This window comes from Bombyx mori, chromosome 22 (genome assembly GCF_030269925.1).
Source record: "Bombyx mori chromosome 22, ASM3026992v2".
In the NCBI taxonomy this organism is placed as follows: domain Eukaryota; kingdom Metazoa; phylum Arthropoda; class Insecta; order Lepidoptera; family Bombycidae; genus Bombyx; species Bombyx mori.
In genome coordinates, this window is record NC_085128.1 from 16,111,708 (window position 1) to 16,123,711 (window position 12,004).

Below are 12,004 nucleotides of genomic sequence, written 5' to 3' on the forward strand. Positions count from 1 at the left end.
GATCGAGGCCAAGGGCGGATCCAGCTTTGGCGCCAGGAGGGGGTCACATAGTCAAATTAAGATGGGTTCGTTCCCAAACGTTTGCCATTATACAAAGTTATTATATTATATTCAATTAATTAAATATTGAAGGCATGTAGTTACATAAAATCTGTATGGTGACAAAATATATAAATAAAATCATTATATTCAATTAGTGATCCACCTAAGTCCTGGACCGAGCTCAGGGGGTGGTCATGACCCCCATGACCCTCCCCCTGGATCCGCCATTGATCGAGGCGGCCGCGTGCTGTTAGAACTACAAAGGCTGTTAATGCTGCTAAAGCCAGAATTCGTCAAAACCCCATTAGGAAGCAAAAAAAATTATCGCGAGAAATTAAGATTCCCGCTAGGTCTCTGTAGCGTATGATAAAAAAAGACTTGAAGCTCGGTGTTTATCTTCTATATATCCTACAGGACATGCCCTAAATCAATCTTTAAAATTTAATTAAAGGGAGTGGATCAATCAAAACGCCTTCTGTCGCGATACGCAGGGGAAAGGCACAGAAATATCCTCTTGACTGATGAAAAATTTTTCACGATTGAGCGATTAAAGGAAGTGCTCAAGTGGCGGAAAGGTACAACTGGTCATCATCCTGGTTCAGTGATGGTTTGGTGGGACGTGTCCTATCAAGGAGCCACAAAACTACATTTTAGTGAAAAAGGAGTGAAATCTGCAGCCAAAGTGTATCAAGATACAGTCTTGGATCATGTTGTAAACCTCTCAGCAATACACTTTTTAAAAATATACCTGGGCTCTTCTCTGGACTTTCCAGCAGGACTCTGCACCGAGTCACAAGGCACAAACTACCCAAGCCTGACTTGAAACCAACGTTCCGGACTTAATAAGAGCTGAAGACTGGCCATCATCTAGCCCAGACCTCAACCAGACTTCTCAGCCCAGACTTCAAATTATGGTCAGTTTTAGAGGACATGGCCTGCTCTAAGCGACTCGGTGACATTGAGTCTGGAAAAAATCTTTGGAAAAAGCAGTGGCAAAGTTTCCCTTGAAAACAGTGCGTAAATTCATAAATTCGTAGCCAAGTCGTCGTGGCCGACGTCGTCGGATAAGACGTCCGATGTATTCGTGTTGAGCGATGCACCGGTGTTCGAATCTCAGGCGGATATCCATTTTTGTAATGAAATACGTACTCAACAAATGTATAACAAGGTATTTTAATAATATTACATTACTTCATTAAAAAAATGCGTTCTCATTTGTAACAGAACTTATGACTGGACTAGATTCAGATATAATAAAAGTCTATAGGATCGACGGTTCGAATTATTAAATGACGAATTTAGAACATAATATATTTAACGGCATAGTAAGAACATAAGTAGCTTAAGTGTTAGACTAGTGTAACAGCTCAAACGTAGCGAACAGACAATGAAATATTTAAAAGTACAATGGCAGGTAAGAGATAAGACCTTAATGTTGTTTGTAGAATAGCCATGAGACCTAAGGGCCTGTGCACACCACGTTTTTTAAACGCGCCGTCGACGCGCGTTCGTAGCGATACAGACGCGATACGCACGCAAGTCAGACGCAGCCTGTAGACCTTTGCACACCTGTCTAATTAAAATACGCGTTTGAATCGATACAGACGTGATGCCAACGCGCGTTTATATCGATACACATGCGCGTTAACATCGCGTTTGTATCGATACAGATCACAACAAACCGCTCTGTAGGATAAAAGTGCGCGCTTAAAAAACGTGGTGTGCACAGGCCCTAATGTGCATTCGACTGGAATGCGAACCTAGTCAGTCGATGCGACCCTGCACTCCTTAGGGTTGTCACATTGTGTCTTCGAACTTACGGCTGTGTAACCCTTTGAGCCGTTCCTAAAACGCCGCTTAATCTGAGCTTTTAAGCTTTGCGGCTATCTACATTTTTTTACTAGTGGTAGGACCTCTAGTGAGTCCGCGCGGACAGGTACCACCATCCTGCCTATTTTTGCCGTGAAGTAGTAATGCGTTTCGGTTTGAAGGGTGTGGCAGCCGTTGTAACTATACTGAGACCCTTATATCTCAAGATGGGTGGTGCATTTACGTCGTAGATGTCTATGGGCTCCAGTAACCACTTAACACCAGGTGGTATGTGAGCTCGCCCACCCATATAAGCAATAAAAATAAAAAAAAGTCCCTACCTAATCGCTGGTAGATTAAGGGGGCTATTCCAACTACTAAGGGACCGCTGGTGAGCTCACGGCCTCAACTTGAGAGAACCCTAACAAGAGCACTGCCGCCGGATTGGAATCCTACCGTCGCGTCGTCGTTAGGTAGTCGTACCTACCCGTGCGGACTCACTAGACGTCCTATTACTAGTAAAATTTATTAATATTTTCTACCCGTAGTTACCTAATTGCCAGTAACCTCGACGGGTTATTTTGGTTTCATATTGATTACCCAGACTGGCTCAAAAGACCACCACCAAGTCAAGTTGCTTAAAAAAAAAGCTGGCCCAGCCCTAAGGAACCTTTTTAAGAGGACAATGACGTCCCGTATCTTAGGTGTTACAGTGGACTTTCTTCCGACATCAGAACAATCAAAAACAGACCGAACAATCAATAATAGCCCATAAACCAATAGTGTTAAAGAATAGATTTCCATAGTACATGTATCTAAAACGAGGCAAAGTAAAATGAACTTAAAAGACTAGACGGATGGATGGTAAAAGGATTTAATTTCCTGTGCGCAATATGGAGCGTAAGAGACCTCTAGCATTTCATTGGACGATGTTATGCAAGTCTGTGCATAAACTAAACGTGCCATAATAATAAACGTGTTTATGTTTTAATATCTGCCTTAGCCTTCGTTTGTGGTTTTGTTTATAGATTTTAAATTTTTTTTAGTAGAAAGTAAGTATTATTGATGTGAAACATCTATAGCCGCACGTAAAACCGATTTCTGGCGTGGCGACGCATCGCCATGCGCAATCGACAGTGCGATTCTCTCCCACTCGATCCGGCGTTAAGCCATCTCTCTCGCTACACTGAGCTCGGATACCTATAGTGTATACTCCGTAGTGTATACAGTGTTGTTTAATACAGTACACATAACCTGTGTTTTACTTGAAAACAAATTATGTTTTCGTAATATTTTATTTTATCATTATGACATATTTAGTTCCTATCACTATCTGTTATTTTCTGCATATTACTTTTACAAAATAATGTCGATGTGAACTGCCAGGCGTCCCGTGACGGCTCACATTTTTTTAAAGACTAGAGGTCCCGCATTAGTCGAAATTCGACTATAATTAATTGGAATTCTAAGTTTGTACACTATTATGATTGTATTTTATACTTCTATAATCACAAATTTCGCCAACGCTACACTATAAAAAAATGTTAATAAAGACAAACAATATTTAATCTATTCTCAATTTGACCACAGACGTCAAGAACAAAAGTTTGACAATAAATAGTATGCATGCGTGTGTGCGTCAAATACATGGTATGTAGTGTGTGTAATGTTTTCTTTATTGATTTAATGTATCTTTTATGCATTATTTTAAAAAAAACATTAGCATTGTGCACTTCTTCTCTATATTCTCCATAAGTGTAGAAAATTTCATACTCCTCCGTAAGCGCAATTTTCGTCAAAAGGGATACAAAGTTTTTGCTTCACGTATTAATATATAGATTTAATTGAAATGTTTTTTTTTTCTTTTTGACATGGATAAATGGCCAGACAGCGCACGGCAATTTTCAGTACTATAAAAATCACTAGACTCAAAATGTAAATGAAAAAAAAAACTAATAATTAAAAAACCAATTCCTATGATGAAAGCGAAAGTTCACTTAACTACTTTAGATTTATTTATTTGTTCAAAGGCTGCCAACCACTAACATTGTGTTGTTTGTTGTTTGTTGTGTCCAGATATTTTGTTGAACACCGTCCCTCGCCAGCTTATTCCAGATTATAAATATTTTCCGTTCGCAGCATAATTACTCAAAGATCCCAAGAATTAAGTCAGAGAGTTTAAAAGACAGTCTTAAAAACGGTTCGTTAAAGTAAAAATTTGTTTGGGGGAACGATGCATTGTAGCTTTGTATCCCAACGCTATTGTACGTGCCTCTCAATTGATACGTCGCTAGTTCGACTCTGGAACGAAGACGGTTCATTTCCAATCAGTAGCATGACAAAAAAGGGAAAATAATACATAATCATTAACTTCTTCAAAAACGATTTTTTATTATGTATAAAACAAATGAATTTAATTTATTCTTTACTGTGATTTATTCATTTTATATTGAAAGCAATTCAATAACTAAAAAAAAATTAACAAAGATATTGACTAATCATGAAAAAACGATATCTCTGCATATGTGCCCATTACATTTACATAAATAATTAAAAAACGTACATGATGTGCCAATATCTCTGAAGAGGTTAAAGTAGATGTAAAAGACGAAAAAGTCAAATTAATCCATACAAAGTAAATTAAGCCGTATCCTGTTTTAACTGAGTTTAGTATCGTTCGATACAGATCGAAAAGCTGTATCGAAAGCTCGATCGAAACAGCTCACCCGTAGACCTAACCACACGATTGTCGTCTTTACCATGAGATACGGGCCATAATCTCAATTTTACCATCAATTACGTACCAAAACATAAGTAAATCATAATGCATTAAGCCAATTCTATTTACCCCAAAATCCCTCGTCAAAAACAATATATCTACAACCAAGACAGGCAAGCGACGATGCGAGATAATTTCACTACTGCCCACTATATTTAGGATGTTATATATCATTTCCTACGGGCACCCGACAAGGTAGGAAGCCACGTCCGATAATATTGATTAACTCAAGCGGTCCGCCTAATTGTTGTCTCGAACACACACATAGAATCAAATGATACCATATTAAGACGACGGTAGTCATAATATCTAAGATAGCAAGTATATTATATTAATTGAAAGAAAGAGAGAGCGAGAGGGTATGCTTTATTGTACACAGATTAATAATAAAAATGCGAAACATTAAATACAAAAAAGTACAATTGGCAGTCTTATCGCTAAGAGAGATCTCTTCCAGACAACCATTAGGTGGATAAGAATCATTAAGAAAGGAGCCCACTGAGTTTCTCGCCGGAACTTCTCAGTGGGTCGCGTTTCCGATCCGGTGGTAGATTCTGCGAAGCACTGCTCTTGTAAGCTCAGTGTAAGCACCACTCCGGTTTGAGCCCCGTGAGCTCACCTACATGTTAGGGCGAAGCTGATATAGCCTCTCAAGGCTATCAGCAAAGGTAGGAAAAAAAAAGGAAAGAAATAATTTAATATCTGATAGTAATTGGTTTTAATGTTTAATATGCCTATGATAACTATTTGATAAAAATTTCAGGAGCGCGATAAAATTGATAATTTCAAAACTTGTTTTTCTGGTGTTGAATATTGGTGTAGCTGATTTTGAGGCTTATGTATTAAAATAATCTTAATGCATATCGGCTTAGAAAATAATTTTGTTTGGCAATTGTAAAACAATTTGGACTTCGCTTCACAATCACCGGTCGGATCTAGTTAGGACTAGTAAAATAGAAGGGTCTTCGAGACTAATAAATCTATTGCCGCATGATGAAATATACTCACGTGGCCCCTCACCGGCTTGGGTCACGTGTTCTCCGGTACGGACAGGTAGGTGAGCTCACGGACTCAACCTGAGAGAATTTGCTAACACTAGCCCTAGCAAGAGCAGTACTTCGCAGAATCTACAACGGGATCGGAATCGTGGTCCACTGAGAAGATCCGGCGAGAAACTCAGTGGACTGTGTCTATGGGTTAGCTTGCCACACATAAAATGGTTGCCAGAGCCCATATTATTATGCAAAATGAATTCCACCACCTACCTTGAAACATGGGATCGGAATCACAATCATATTACATAACAGTTTTACTACCTTTCACACGGTCGCCCAGCGGTTTTTTTTTCCTACCTATGCCGATAGCCTTGAGAGGCTATATCAGCTTCTCCTTGACGGTGAGCTCACGGGGCTCAAACCGGGTGTATTGCTAGCACTGGCCCTAGCAAGAGCAGTGCTTCGCAGAATCTACCACCGGATCGGAAACACGACCCGCTGAGAAGATCCGGCGAGAAACTCAATGGGTTAGTTTACTCGCCGAGCCCTTCGTCGCAAGGGACGGGTTCGAGGAGAACGATAACCGGTGCTTGAGGTACCTAAAAGCACCGTTAATAGATCGAAAGGATCCGTAATGTCGTCCTGAGGGCGACGTCGACAAGCCCGGCAGTAATAAGTGAGATTTGTTTAGAAAACTGACAATAACAAAATGAAATTCGGGGGAAAATGAGATCGAAAACAAGAATACAGAGAGATAGTCTGTTACTGTGTCTACTAACTGACGTGTTAAGGGTATGCTAGTATAGCAGTAGCTAATGAGGTCTGGGGTCGTGTAACCTCTAGGGAATAACCGAATAGACTTATCATACTTGTACCCTCAAATACCTCTAATTAAATCATACTCAACTTGTAAGTAAATCGTAATGTATAAAATAGTGAGGGTACACTGATTTCAATTAATACTTCAGTCTCGCACCCTTAAGTTGGGTTCACACGGCATTGTTCTGCACGTTTTCCTTGTATTCGTTATTTTAACGTACCGTCACCCGGTTCATACGGTATATTTTCATTCGTGTAAAAACAAACGTGTGAACGAGACAGAGCTATACTATGCGCCACTGCAACGTTAAAGTTCATTCGATTTGCTGACAAGTCCGTTGAGTATTCGTTTGAACGCATAAGCGGTGCACGACGTGTGAATGGTTCTATGTACAATGTTTTTTTTATGATTGATGGATTACTGGTGGCCCGAAGGCCTTTCCAGTTTCACCAGGACAAGTGGGCGAGCAAGGGCTCAGCTAGGAGGGGTGGGATTTGGTAACAGCTGCCCGAGCGTCTCCAAAGGAGACCTAACAGCTCGAGAGCCGCTGCTTCGCGAATGAATCTACTACCGGATCGGAATCGGAACCCGCTGAGAAGATCCGGCGACAAACTCAGCAGGCTGATGCATGGATTAAGTTGCACGTCAAAGTCGGTCGAAGACTATGTACAATATAATTATGTGCCACTATTCATTCGTTAATACACATACTGTAAATAAACGTGCAGGACAGTGCCGTGTGAGCCCAACCTTAGCGAACGAGTCCGGACTATTCGCCGCCTAGTCACTCGGAAACCGTTACTCATACTGACATGGGCATGCATCACCGGTCGACAGTAATTGCACGCCAAAACAGCGTCCCTTTGCTGCGGTCACGCCGGCCCCTCATATTTAATACATTTACTGGAAAAGACAATACACATCAGTGTGCTGTGTGTATCAGGTATCTTTTCTTTCAATGTACACAGCAGTGTACTGCCTTTTCCAGTAAATGTAATTCTTAAGTAAATTCAATTAAAATAAAATTCCAGTAAACGTAATTCTTAGTTACCTATTGTATTCTTAGCTTGTGTTCTTGTGGGTTAGCTGCTGTAGCTACTATAGAACACAAAATATTGGACAGATCCCTGAATCGCGCTAACGACATTTTCAAGATCAATCTTCATAAGTACAAATTCCGAAAAATAACATTCGGACCATCGCGTTTGTATATCGAGAAATTGCACTCGCTCGATGAAAGATCTTTTCTTTGTCGATAAATATTTATCCTAAATCGCGTTAACGACTTATTCACGAAACAAATAAAATCTGACTGTACCAAAAAACTAACTAAATAGTAAATATACTTTATAACGAAAGATGCTTCAAATTAATTAAAATAAGATTATTTTTATATCAATTTAAAGATCTCTGACGTACAGGAATAATTTAATATCCCCCAGACTCTGAAAAATATATACGGACTTGAACAACCTAAGTCTATTCTAGTTCACTATGCAGTTTTCACTTTGGTTCAGCGAGCGAGTCAGTGGCTGTTGTAAATTTGACACCAATAACTCAACCGCGCGCTTGTCTATTGTTTCATGTTTGTGCACGCACTGAACCTAACACATACATGGAAAAGAGTTTTGCATCGATAAATTCCATACCAAAACGAATATGAAACTCAATACTACCATAAATTATACATATAGATAAATAAGTTTAAATTCTTACTAAGCCAATGAACGTCGGTTGTCATACAATAATTCTAGTCGAATAGATGTACCATTTTTAAGCTATTGCATGGCTTTTATCGCGGGTTTTGAGCGCGGTGACCAATTCAAGATATTCCGTAACGAAAATAAAACCTAACACCCCACTCCGCCTACCATATAGCTCGCGTTGCACTTATGTAGTGTTTGTGAATAAGCGCGCCGCGTGACGTCGCACTGCATGCGCATCATGACAAGTCTGCCCATCTCTCTCTCATGCGGTCTAGTTTATGATTGTGAAGGAGACAGTTAATGTTTTGCTTTTGTTAATGTTTATAAATATAGCGTGGTCTTATTTTATTATTGTTTTAATATTAAATTATTATTGTCTAATTATAATTGCATAAGTTAAAAAATGCTATGCAATAGCTTTACCGCTGCAGTCCCCGAGTACCACACGTTTTTTTTTTTAAATGATAATCTATTTGTACATCTAAGCTTCTTTTGTACGGCGGTGCAGTAGCTAGCGGCCCTGACTGTAGTGCCGAGGGTCGTGGATTCGATTCCCACATCGGGCAAACATTCTGCAATGTCGCAAAACATGTTAAGTCGTCGTGGCCTAAAGGATAAGGCGTCCGGTGCATTCGTGTTGAGCGATGCAGCGGTGTTCGAATCCCAGGCGGGTACCAATTATTGTTCTAGTGAAATACGTACTTAACAAATTTAATGTTCACGATTGACTTCCACGGTAAAAAAACCACATCGTGTAGTAAAAATCAAACCCGTAGAATTGTAGTTTGCGTAATTACTGGTGGTGGGACCTCTTGTGAGTCCGCGCGGGTAGGTACCACCACCCTTCCTATTTCTGCCGTGAAGCAGTAATGCGTTTCGGTTTGAAGGGCGGGGCAGCCGTTGTAACTATATTGAGACCTTAGAACTTATATCTCAAGGTGGGTGGCGGCATTTACGTTGTAGAGGTCTATGGGCTCCGGTAACCACTTAACACCAGTTGGCCTGTGAGCTCGTCAACCCATCGATGCTATATACAAAAAAAGAACAAAAAAAAATGAACAGTTGTTTTTACTCTTTGTCTGATAATTTATCTATATACGTATGTATTGACACATACCTATATAAGCATGTTTATCAGTCTCTGGTACCCATCACACAGGAAAATCCTAAATTAGGGCCAGAAGAATGTGCGTGATTTGTTCCCGGTAATTACTTTTATTATTATAATAATTAATACATTAATTATCTTCATTAACAGAGACCGGAAGCTGTTACTTTATCGCTGCTTGCTACATTATGCCACACGTACTCGGGGGAATTACTTAGCGAGTTCCCTAGTGGTGCATTTTCCAAATTGCTTGCTTTGAACGTGATTCAATCGCCCACATGTCGTGGTAGGATGGATCGCCAAACAACATTTTATCGATTAGATACGCCTAGGCCTATAGAGTGGCTAACCGCGCCCTTAGACATGGTCCAATTTTAGGACTACTTCGCGGCAGAATTTGGTAGGAATATGGCAGCAACCTTAAGATGCTTTAGTTGTATTTGCTCAAGATGGATATTAGAAGGGGGTAGAGAAAGATAAGTCAGAAGAAAGGTAAGGACTTAAGTAAAATCTACTTCTGCTTTCCGGTTTGAAGGGTGAGGCCGCTGTTATGAAAGCTGAGTGGCGTCCTTTCAGTTGTGATGTCTATGGACTTGGGTCACCATTAAACAACGTTTAAAATTAAAACTCACAATTTTCTAAAGCTCGTTTTTACAAATAGTATCAATTACGATGGAATAAAAAATGTAGAATAACAATCTGATGGATCTATCGTGTAATAACCTCGAAGGCAACAAAACGAGATAAGATGGATTCTCCTAAATCATTTATGAGTGCTTAATTCCCGACTCGGAATGTCAATATTTATCCTTAAACTTAAATTTATTTATCTACGCCGCCTCTTAAAACACTTTAGAGACGCTTTTAACGGAATAAAAATGCTTTTGCGACACTTTTCATAGTCAGCCAAGGGGTGACTTTTGAATGATTTACATTAGACGACTTCTGTGTACCGGGTATTTTAAATCGAATTCAAACTATAGGCAAACTCGTCAATGAAGATGCGGATTCAGAAGCTTAAGCAATAATTATTGTTAGGTAAACGTGATTTTTTTTTATTTAGACAGGCTTTCACGAGATTTTTTAACTACTCTATTATAAATTTTATTTTAGGGCCCACATAGAAGACTTCGGCTATCGGCTATCATAGGGCAAGTAAACGCTGGCAAGCTACTACTGGAATTGTTTCATCACCAACCGACGGCCGCAATAGAATCAACCACTTTTGCTATACCTCAAGTACTACAGGCAGAGGATGTAAGTCCAAATTTGCACAAGACGATTGTCGAGCTTGTTTCGTAAAACAATCATGCATATTACGTTTTGAAGGGTTGGACAGTTGTAAATACAATCTTAATCTCTCAATTATTATTTGCGTAGTTACTAGTGGTAGGACCACTTGTGAGTACGCAAGGGAGGGTACCGCCACTCTGCCTATTTCGGCCCCGCCGCTGACTACTCCCCGAATCCTGACCACGCAGGAGCCAGCACCGTCGACGCCCTAGACACGTCCTTACGGATCCATCAGATCCAATAACCTTTGCATTAGACGCCTTCAGCTCTAACACTAGGAGCAGGCTTAGGGACCTCGGTAACCGTACTCGTCGAACTCGACAAAAAGTTCGCCGTGCAACCTAACCCATGAATCAGCTCGCTGAGTTTCTCGCCGGATCTTCTCAGCGGGTCGCGATTCCGATCCGGTAGTAGATTCATTCGCGAAGCAATTGCTCTTGAGTTGTTAGGTCTCCTTCGAAGGCGCTCGGGCAGTTGTTAGCAAATCCCGCCCCTCTTGGCTGAGCCTTTGCTCGCCCACGTGTCCTGGTGAAATTGGAAAGGTCTCCGGGCCACCAGTAATCTTTCAATCATAAAAAAAAAACTATTTCGGCCGTGAAGTAGTATTGCGTTTCGGTTTCAAGGGTGGGGCAGCCATTGTAACTATACTGAAGACCTTAGAACTTATATCTCAAGGTAAGTGGCGGTATTTACGTTGTAGATGTCTATGGGCTTCGGTAACCACTTAACAGGTAAGCTCGTCCACCCAACTAAGCATTAAAAAAAAATCAATGGCACTGGTATAAAGGTTTCAGTGTGGCGAGTTTCATTATTGTTACACCGTGGGCTTGATTGTGTATCATAGTAAAATGTTTCAAGCGTCAAGTGCTCGTTATTCGTGTGAGATCAGCAATGAAGTATTGCTAACACGTGCGTTGATTGCATGACGCAAAACAAAACAGAAAAAAATGAAAAATAAATAATAGTTTAAAAAAACTAATAAAATACGCTTTTACAGAAAATCCAACTAGAAAATAATAAAATATTTATAACTACTTATACCATGCACCCCACGCTTTTTTCTAAAATCATTTTTTCTTACACTATTTTTAATACAAATTTATTTAAAAAAATATTCTATTTTTTAGTTCGATTTTCTATAAAAGTGTATTTTGTTAGTTTTTTTAAACTATGATTTATTTTTCATATTTTAGTTGAATAAATGGAAAAATTTGATTCGAGCCCTACACCCCAGCAGAGGGTAATAGGAAGGAATGATGATGATGATGATTTTAGTTGAATTTCAATTTTTAAACATTTTTTTTCACCTTTTTTTTTAAATATTGAATTTTCATCGGTCCTTAATAAGTATACCAAATTTCGAGTTAAACCGACGTTTTGAAAGGGGTCAAAATCATGTTCAAAGATTCCGTTACAAACATACATGTGTACACATAAGTCAGAAGCTAATAA